Below are 11319 nucleotides of genomic sequence, written 5' to 3'. Positions count from 1 at the left end.
GTTCAACGGGCAATGACAAGTCGAGAACGAATATGAAATTGAGCTAAATGAATCATGTATGTATGAAGTTTATATGTTTATGATAAGTATAAGTAAGTAAGGTACTTAATGTAATTTTATGAATTTCCAAGTGTGATGAGTGTTTATGTGGTTTAGATTTGTTGAATTTCGACCTAGTTGAATTGAATTACTAATAACTTGAGATGATTTATTTGCTTATGACTTACTAAGCTTTTAAAGCTTACTTTGTGTATTATTTCTTTGTTTTATAGATATTTAAAGCTAGCTCGAGCTCGGGATCGTCGAGGAACGTCATCGCACTATCGATATATATATTTTGGTACTTTGAAAGAAAACTTGTGTTTAAGATATATGGCATGTATAGTCTAGTTTGATATGTTTGGTCTTGAAATGCATATATATTTAGCCATGCGAAAATGACTTAATCTTGATACTAATGCTTATATGCATTCGGTTATGGCATAGACTTATTATGAAAGTATATTTCATGGTGTATATATGTGTGGTATTTGGTTATATGGTTTGGATTGATTAATAAGTTAGTTGATGGTTTTGTAATTTTGGCATGGGATAAGTACATTTTGGTAAGTATGTTCCATGCAATGTAGGGTTGATTAAATAGAATTCTTCGCATTCCCTTTGCACGGATTCATATGATGGTCACCTTGTGTGGCGAGGCAAAGCATCGGGTGAATATTTTGTACATAGTGGACACAAGATACTTTTATAAGCTATTACAGATCCTACTCCTAATCAGAATGCTTACACAGATTTCTACAAGAAGCTTTGGATATTAAATCTACCATCTAATCTTAAAATTACAAATTGGAGAATTGCTATGAATTTCTTGCCTACTTTTAATAATTTACTTCCCAAAAGATTAATTAGATCGACAAGGTGTTCTAGATGTGTTAAGGAAATAAAGACAATAGAGCATGTATTCCGCAACTGTCCTATTACAAGGGAGATTTGGCAACAATTAAACTTTGTTATGCCACAATTGGTGCCAGGCTTTGAATATATGGATTGGATTGCCTATGGTTTTTAAAACAATTCTATCTATTAGTGTAGAATGTTTGTTTGTACTTTATGGACCATATGGACAGAAATGAACAAATTGGTTCGTAATGGAGAGAAAAAGGCAGGTTTGACCATAGAGGGTTTTATCAGAAGCTATCTACGATAGTTGGATGAATTGAGCAAAAACTTACCTGTACAAAGGGTGGAGCCCAAGCGATGGAGGACGTCGAAGAGTTCATATGTTAAGATTAACTTTGATGTTGTATTTAATAAACAAGGGAATAAGTTATGCTCTGGAATTGTTATAAGGGATTTGAACAGTCTGGTTCTGGGTTCTAAAGCAGTGTTGAATGTCAACATACCTACAATGTTTGTGGCGGAAGCCCTTGCATGTGTTCAAACGATTCAAATGGGTTTAGATCTAGGTTTCACAACAATGGAGGTTGAAGGAGATGCGCTATCAATGGTGAAAAAGCTTCAAACGGATGTAAAGGATAGACCGAAAGTTTCTACCTACATTAAAGATTTGAATAAACTCAATACATGATTTCAAATCTATTTTTTCAAGAATGCATTAAGAATAGTGAACGGCGAATGAAGTTGCTCACTCATCAGCAACAGAAGGTATGAGGAACGAAGAGTCAACTTATCTACTAGGTGATGTGCCCCATTATGTTGTTGCGACGGTGGAAATAGATCAATGGTGGAGGGATCTACCCGACTGAGTCGTATTGTTGCCAGGGGCTAATGATGGAAGGGTTCTCTGCAATTGTTTTCTTCAAGAGACTATGACGTTTCAAAGATAGTTTTCTTTGTTGTTGTTTTAAATGCTTCAAGAGAAAATTGGCTCTTTTTAGGCTGGGTTTTTTTTTTAAAAAATTTTCTTTTAATGTAATTGTTTCTTTGCCCAATGGCTTGTGTCTTGGAAACTGTTTATTTAATAATATAATCCAACCTATCTTACTTTAGAAAAAAAATTTCAAGCCAATGCTTCACATTAGGTTGATTATTTGTTTGTGTCAAATTATAGAGTAAACAATTTAAGATTAAAATACGTTCTATGTCATTATACACTTTGCACATTTGAAATTTAGTTCTCCTACTTTTATTTTCAAGAATATAGTTCTCTACTTTTCAAATTTTTACCAATTTAGGTTCAGCTGTTGCCATCATTAATATTCTTCTATTAAATTCCTTGGTGTGAAATTTTAAAAATTTAAAAAGTTCACTTGATTGTTGTATAATAATGTTAAAAATATTTATTATGATTTTTCTTAAAAACACTCATTCAAAATTGTGATGATAAAATACTATATTTTCTGTTGAAATAAAGTTCTTGAGAAAAATTGACATTATCATTTTGATTAAAATAGTTAACAATATTAACTATTTAGACTAACTAATGATATTATTAAAGTAAATGGACGAATTAAGTCAAAAAATGAAAGTTTCAACATAGTTTAGGGGCTAAAATTGAAATTTGACCATTGTCTTAAAATATAAAAAAAGTGACGCAAAACCTCAATCTCTAAGACTGTTGTGCTACTTTTGTTAGGAGTATTTTTTAATTTTAACACATGTTTTAATATAGGGCTTAGTAATAAACTAACTCTTATATGGTAATATTTAACAACTCCCATGACTTATTTTTAGCAAAAAGAAGAATTTTTTTGCTTATTTTGAAGAGGTCTTACTTTTTACTAGAGTTTTAGTTACCCTTTTAATTTTAAGTTTAAATTTGTACTAACTATTCTTTATTTTTTGTCTAACTATTGTAATACATATGTAATAAATAAGCTTTTTCCACATGTTATTATATTAGTAACTAAATGAGGCATTATGATATTTAAATTATATATAATCATGTAATGTTTTAATCGAAAAATCAACGATATTAATTATTTAGACTAATTAATAACATCATAAAAATACAAAAATCAAATTACATTATAAATTTAAAAGGTAGATATTAAAACTCAAATCTACATTATTGGAGAGAATAAAACTAAGATTTAACCATTTTTCTGAAGTGTAAAAAAAATTGAAAATTAAAAGGAAGAGAGTATAATATAATGGATGTACCATCTGTCATTCTTTTATATATAAATATATAAAATTTAGATGGATGAATCAAAATCTAATCTTTTCAAGTAACTCAATTAATTCAATATTATGAGATTGAGTTGTGCATTAAGATTAAAACCAATTACCTATTAATTTATTATCATCAACTTTGTAAATTTTCTCAAATAATGGTACGTTTGTTTCACTGAAAATAATTTTCGATAAATAATTTTTGGTGTTTGGATGAATTTGTGTAAAATATTTTTGTTGTTTGACAGATTTTTAAAATATTTCATAAAAGTTGTTTTCAATTAAATAAATATTTGAGATTTTCTTATCTTTTCATTATTTAATTGAGTTTATTTTATATCTGTAAATTTATATTTTTATTATTTTTCATATATTAAAAATATTTTGTTAAATTCAAGTTCATTACAACGTCATTTTTTAGTTATATGACTACGAATTTTTATTTAAAATGTGACATCAACAAAATTGACAAAAAATTAACAATGTCAACAATTGGACTTTATTTTCAAATCTGAAAATAGAGGACTAAATTCTTGAAAATAAAAGTACCGAAATTAAATTGCAAATTTGTGAAGAGTACATATACTTATGACATATTTTAACTTTTATGTGCAAAGCATTTATTATTAATATATTTATAATTGTAATAAATATTTATTATTAAAATATTAATATTGTATATTTTCATAATATATGAAGAATATTATTTAAAATTATTATTTTTAAAATTTATTATTAAAATAAAATCAAAATATTAAATGATTTATTAAAATAATTTATTATATTAGTAATTTATTATATGACTAAATATAAATAATTAAATATGTATGTTTAATAATATTAAAATATTATATTTTATATTAATTTTTAATAATTTTAAACATTTTAAAAATAAAAATAAAAATAAAAATTAATATCAATATAATAATATTAAGTGTGATTTAAGTTATTGTTTATATAAAATAAAATTACCTATAGAGGAGTTTTTTCCGGAAAATGACTTACGCTTTTTAAACGGGTAATTTCCAGAAAGTGACTTAAATTTTTCAAAAGAGTAAGTCATTTTATATGAAAAATAGATTTATTTTACGTTAACTAAACTGTTTTTTGTGAAAAAAATACAGAAAAATGTAAAAAATATTTTCCGTAAAACTTTTACATGTAAACAAATGGACCCTAAGTAGACTCTTCAAATGGGTTTCAAATTAAAGTGATAATGGCATGTGTGTGGAGCTTCCAAACCATTGGCTTGAAGCTTAGAGAAAAGGATAAGGGACCCTTCCTTCCTATTAGAGTTGTGTGACCTAAATTCCTAATAAAATAAAATACAAGTGGCAAGATAAGGGATTTGCGAGGGTGAAGGTCAAGGGCCATACAAGTAGAATCCATATAGAAGTTTACTTTCTCTATTTGATATTTGATTAGAATAAGTTGTTTTAACCATATTGCATTACTTCTATTAGAGTTTGATTAGAATATGATTTTGCAAACCTATAAATAAACATAGTTTATACTCATTTTCTATTATTCGAATTCGAAATAGTAAATTTTCTTCTCGTCTATCCATAGGATTCTACTTAAAATTTTGAGTGTTCTATTTTCTCTCTTTCTTTATAATTTATTATCATTATCAACATTCAATTTTCATAGCTCCATTAAAGATTTAAACTCCCATCATTCTCTCAATAGGAGATATGCATGTATCACCTAAGATACATGCAAAGGGGAATCACCCCCTCTATCACCATATAAATTGCTATCTACTTACTGATTTCTAATTCGATAAAATTAACGTTTTCACTAGTCTACAGTTTATTATAAAATCATTGAGTAAAACAAGAAAATTCACGTAATTCACAAACTTCAAAATTTATATGATTACAATTATGTATTATATAAACACGAAAACAATATATATATGTAAGTTCAAACAAACCTTTTTATGTTCTTACAAAAGACCACCCCCCAACTGTGTTTTAGTTTTCGTTCTTTGTACAGAGTCGATCCACGTTCCAAGTAACATAGAATTAGCCACTAATTGGAAGGATGGGTCTATAAAACTTGAACTCAATTCGTTAGGGTTTCCAAAGGGAGACATGGAAGAAGCTGCATTTCTTTTTTGTTTATCTTTTATGTTTTCAAAGCAAAAGTTGAAACTGTAGCATGCTTGTTGAATGACAATGGCCAAGGAGACCTTGCCTAGGGTTCTCCCTATTTACAAATAACAAAGTTAACATCATCACGAAGGGATCATATTTCTTTATGCTTGCTTTCCTTTCATGCTTTCCCTTTCTAACATAATGAAAGCGAAAAAGTAAAAAGAAAAAGTTGATGTCTCCCACAACTTTTTAGGCACTCTCATTAGTTCCTTGCTTCTTCAACGCTCTTCTTCTCAATTACATGCTTCTTTTGGGTTCCCTAATAATTACACTTTCTTTGATATTTTCTATAACAAAATGAAATGAGGAGCAACTTCTTTTTGTTCCCAAAGACATTATTGAGGTTTCCAGAGGTTGTCTCTCTTTGAATATGGGAAACAAGGTCAATTCCAGATTCCACCCCCATCATCTTTGAATGTCTATAATAAAATTATTTAAAAATTCAAGTCTAGAATGTATATGGATAAATTGGTATATAAGTTTATTTGAATTTAAGAATTTATTTTTCTAGATTTATCTTAGACATGATATTTTAAATTTATAAAAAATTAAAATTTAAGAATATTGTTAAAAATTGTAAAACAATATAAACATTGTTAAAAATGAGAAATCAAAATAAAAATTATTTAGAAAATTAAAGTTGAGGATGAACGTGGACAACTAAATGTCCAAGTTCATTTGAATCAAGACATTAATTTGTCTAGATGCATTCTAGACTCAATTTTTTAAATTATAAAAGATTTAAAAAAATGATTAAGAATTCATAATGTGACAGCCCTAATTTGACCCTAGTCGGAAAGTGGTTTCGGGACCACAAAACTGAGTCATAAAAATAATTTACCATTATATTTTATGCTGATTACATGTGTAAATGCAATTGTGAAAGTTTCATGCTTTAATTTTGTCATTTGCATGTGAAATTTCAATAGGACTTATGTGAGACAATTGTGAAATGTGATAGGCTAATTTTAAAAGTGATCTATTAATGCCTATTAATAAAAAAGGGGACTTGCATGTCATATTATCCATTATTGGATAGTGGCCGGCCATGATATTGTTAATATATATAATATATATTTTATATTAACCTTTTTATTCTACTAAATGATTTAATGAATAAAAGATAGTTGAATATTGGTTAGTGGGAGGAGAAACCAAAGTAATTCATCTTGTTCCTCCATTGTCGAAACTTGAAAGGAAAAAGAATAAAATTTTTTGTTTGAGTTTCGGCTATGGTGATTGCTAGAAGAAGGTATGTTTAATGCCACCTTTAGAAATGTATGCATAATTTGGATGATTAGTTTGAATTCTACCTATTTCATGGATTAAATTTAGGCTATTTGGAAGTTTGAAATTTGGCTAAGAAGCTTGAAATTTTAGTTGAAGCTTTGATGTCATTAGCTTGGAAAATTTTGTTGGATGTGTTAAGTTACTTGTTATTTTAACTTAAACGTTGAGGTTAGCATTTGGGTTGTTGAATATGCCGAATTTGGATAGGTTAGCATTTGGGTTGTTGAATATGCCGAATTTGGATTTAGGGAGAGAAATAGGTAATCGGTCATGCTATTTTATTGATAAAATAATTGTTAAATGCTTCATATGTTATATAAATGAGCTTGTAAGTGAATTTGAAGACTTGGAAAATTTTGGATGAGAAGTGCCGAATGTGATTTTTGGGTGTGACTTAAGGGGTAAAAATATGGTGGCTTGAGTTTAGTAATATTCGGCCATATGTGATGATATATTGAGCCTTATATATTCGGTCTTATAGATACGTACCTATGTAATGATATAATGAATTTGGTATATCCGGTTATATAGGTAAATATTTATGGAGTGTTCCAATTGAACTTGTAATTTCGACCACATATGTATATATAAATAAATATATATTTGTAAAGATATGTTTGATCTTGCATATTCTACTAAATAAGTGATGATGATATATGAAGTTAAATGTGGTTTTGTAAACTTGTATAGATGTGTGAAAGTATATTTTAATTTATAATTATATTTGGCTCTGGAAGTGATTTGAAAACTTGCAAAATGCTAATCTTATAAGTATTCGGCCAAATTGGTAGATATGATAATCATGTGTGGTTATGAAATTGTTAAGTTAAAATTTATTATTCATTGATTTAGTAAATTAGTTTATTAAATTCGAATATGCAAGGTAATAAGTTAGTAAAATGTTCCTTGATAGTTTTAATCTATTATATGGGGATAAATGTAGTTGTTGAGTGTAGCCTAGTAATATATTCGATTTTGTATGAGTAGGGCATATGTATGATGTTTAAATAGCTAGTTAGTAAGGTCATTTGTACCTTAAATATATGATATACATGTATTAAATTAAATTGCTTAATTGATAAGTAATTGAATAAATCTATTTGTTTTAAATAAAGCTCAAGAGCAGAAAGTGTCGAAATCAGATAGGGGAAAAGAGGAAGCAATGGAGTATTCTATCCATAACTGTTCAAATATATTCGAGGTAAGTCTTTGAGTATTGAAACTTAGCTTATGATTTGAAAAAAATCATGGTATATAAGCATAATAAATAAATTGTGACCTATTGGTTCTACTTGAATTATGTAGTGGGATAAATAATTTGTGCATATGACTTGTAGCCGAATGGTTATAGAAATCATGTTGGGTAGCGAAACGAAATCGTGTTCTTTGTATGTGGCTATTGAGCCGAAAGTGGAATGGTTGATAAGCACATTGTGCTTGTGTTCAAGTAATGTAAATGAAATGCTAATGTGTTATGATATATATATATATATATATATATATATATATATATATATATATATGTGCATGATAATGGAGAATTATATCCGGCTAAGTTCAAGGCATTCGTCTGGTGTTATATCCGGCTAAGTCTCAAGGCATTCGTCTTTGGTGTTATATCCGGGCTAAAGTCCCGTAGGCTTTGTGCTGGTATTATATCCGGGCTTAAAGTCCCGCATGCTTTGTGGTGGCAATTGGATTTGGGTTTTAAACCTAGCAGACTTAATGTCGATGATTGGAGTAAGATTATGATTTCGAATGTTCGTAGTAAACTACCATTGAATATGTCAAATACATTAAGTTGGTCAGGTATGTATTATATACTTTTATATGTTAGATTGATCGGAATTGAATCATGAATGCGAAATGAGAAGTATATGTGAAAATCTCATATGTGTATGTGTGTATTCGGTTATGGTGAAAGGTTATATGAGATTGATTTGGTGATACACATGTTAAATAATATGAATGCAAGAATGGGTAATAAATCTGCTTGGGACAGCAGCAGTAATGTGATTTCAGAAAATCACCATAAATTGTGGGAGTTGAGTTAGAAGCTGAATAAATTATGTTATGAAATCTTAATGAGTCTAGTTTCTTATAAAAGAAACCATGTGAGCAAAAGAATTGCCAATAATGAGATATTTGAAGTGGCGTGGAATAGAGCAAAATGACTTCGAGGTCCCCTGTTCTGTTTTCAGAAAGTCATTATAAATGGTACAAAAATGGTTATAAGATAAAATTTATATTCTTAGACTCCTTAATGAGTCTTGTTTCAAATGAAATAAACAATAACATATTTCAAATTCTGTATAATGAGAAATTTGATTCGTAGTAAAGAGTGGTCAGAATAGTCAAACAGTGAAACAGGGGAAAATTCAATAAAAATCTGGTATTGATTGGTCAAACCAAAAATTCTGAAAATTTGATTGATGGAAGATATATGAGTCTATTTTTAGGGAAAATTAACGGCACTTGATTTGGAGTTTCTTAGCTCCAGTTATAAATAATTTAGTGACTGTTGCTCAGGAAGACAGCTTATAATGAATTTGTGATTTTGTTGCAAACATGGTTAAAACTTGTTAATGAGATGCTTTTTGAGTTTTCATGATCTTATTTGTGATTTCAATATTTGGTTTTAATTGAGTTCAGATTCAAGTGAGGTGAATTTGCTAAATATGCATTATGTTCACGGATACTTGGCCAAAATGGCAATTATCTAGGAATGATTTCTTGAAAATTTGAAATAATCGATCTATAAGTAAATTAATTGTTTGCATTGCTTAAAACTTACTAAGCATTGAAGCTTACTCCGTGTTCTCTTTTCCATTTTTTTATAGGTTTATACTACTTTAGCTCGAGTTGGAATGGCCGGAGATATCATCACACTATCGAGTCATTATGTGAGTTGAGAAGATTGTATATTATCATGGTTTAAGGCATGTATAGGATAGACTATAGGTAGAATGATATTTCGACTTTGTATACATTATAGCCATGCGAAGATGGCTTGCTCATTTTGTTTAGAGAAGCCTTATAATTGAACTAATGTGGTGAAATGTTTTAGTTATAACTTGATAGTAGTTAAATTGTTATTAGATATTCGGTTATGTTTTGATAGTGAGTCATTTTGGAAATTTATAAGAGCTCTTATGGAAAATCAATGAGACATGTTTGCATTGTTGATAATTTATGTCTGGTAAGTATCTTTGACCTTATAGAAGTTTTGTTCAGTCAAGTAATACCTCATAACCTTATTCCGGCAACGGATACGGGTTAGGAGTGTTACACATAAAACATTGTAAAATTATAAAAATGAGAAATAAAAATTCAAAGAAGTCAAAGTATTATTCACTTTATTTAAAGAGATACTGCACTTGAAGCTGTTAGAGTGAAGAATATCCCTTTTATTTCATGTCATAATAAAGAATCTAATTGGGGCACAATTTCAATGTTTTAAGGCAATCATACTGGCTCAATTAAACAAGTCGAATAACACCTTTATATTGGAGACTCGGTTATTGTTATGGGAACCAGAAAATAGCTAGCAACTATTGTTTTGAGCGCATATTATTTTGTAAATAAACTCCTTGTGATTAAGCTTTTGATAGGAAAATACTTAGCGAGAGATTGAATCTTAAATAATTGTACAGGAAAGAGACTACAAGATAATAAGAGAGTAGAGCTTAAATAATATCTTGTATTGTTGCATTATAGTGAAATATTTTTGGGTAAGACTGTTTATAATATAAGAAAAGATTTTGAAATATGCAACTAATTTGTGTGCTCATTATTTTACTTTTCTCGTTTCAGTTTTTAGTTATAATTGACAATTTAATGCTAAAAATTTATATTAAAATTAAATACCAAATGAAATTGAAAGCTTGGACTCTAGACCCCTATTGCTCCAACCATACTTAGTAAAAAACACACATGAGGAGGTTTATCAAGTGGTTTGATGAGAGAGTGTGGAGAGTAATACTTACAAGAGGGGCACCACGCATAGCTGTTGTAAATGGTGTTAGCATTCCTAGAGACAATCTGGACCACCGAGGTGGATAAAATTGGCAACAATACCTTAAAGGTTTTGAATGCCATTTTTAACGAAGTGGACCCCTAAAAACTTAAGAGAATATCCAAGTGCTCACGGCTTGAGAGGCTTGGAACATTTTCGAGATAGCATAGGAAGAATTTTATTTTATGATATCGATAAAATTGTTTGAAACAATAATTTTTAATCCATTCAATGGCAAAAAAAAAAAAAAGGCATGTAATTGGTTGTATTATGTGCAAAACTATTATCTCCTACTACTATGATTGTTTCTATATTTGCCATTTATCCAAAAAGTAAAATAAAAATCAGGACCTCACATTTTTGCCCAGCAAAGATTGCTATAACTCTTCATCTAACAATTCCTTACATCTACCCTTTATAATATAACAAATATTTCATAGAAATATATATTTTACTAAACAATATAAAGGGTTAAATGTGCAAATCTCACATATAATTTTTTTCAAAAAAAAAGAAGAGTAAGAAATAGATATTAAGCACTTTTCCTTCACATTCAAATGATTAATTTACTTTATGAAAAGTCATTATGTTACACCTTTCCAAAATTATTCAAAAAAATTTTAATTTACGACTGATAAATTTTAATCCTTTTTTTCATTTCAATGTTAAGTTGATATCATTGAATCATATAATATCATATTCGATCATATAATAAACTCT

General features: G+C 28.6%; 1 long non-coding RNA gene across 1 annotated transcript; it reads left to right on the top strand.

The window, feature by feature from the left end:
• Positions 1–6411: 6411 nt before the first annotated feature.
• On the top strand, positions 6412–9766 carry LOC128280727 (uncharacterized). The gene is made up of 3 exons (XR_008270857.1): positions 6412–6546; positions 7700–7785; positions 9425–9766. It is a non-coding gene; the product is annotated as an uncharacterized LOC128280727 (long non-coding RNA).
• Positions 9767–11319: the final 1553 nt, after the last annotated feature.

Source organism: Gossypium arboreum, chromosome 1 (genome assembly GCF_025698485.1).
Source record: "Gossypium arboreum isolate Shixiya-1 chromosome 1, ASM2569848v2, whole genome shotgun sequence".
In the NCBI taxonomy this organism is placed as follows: Eukaryota; Viridiplantae; Streptophyta; class Magnoliopsida; order Malvales; family Malvaceae; genus Gossypium; species Gossypium arboreum.
The sequence above is the reverse complement of the archived record's forward strand: the minus strand, read 5'-3'. Positions and strand labels throughout refer to the sequence as shown.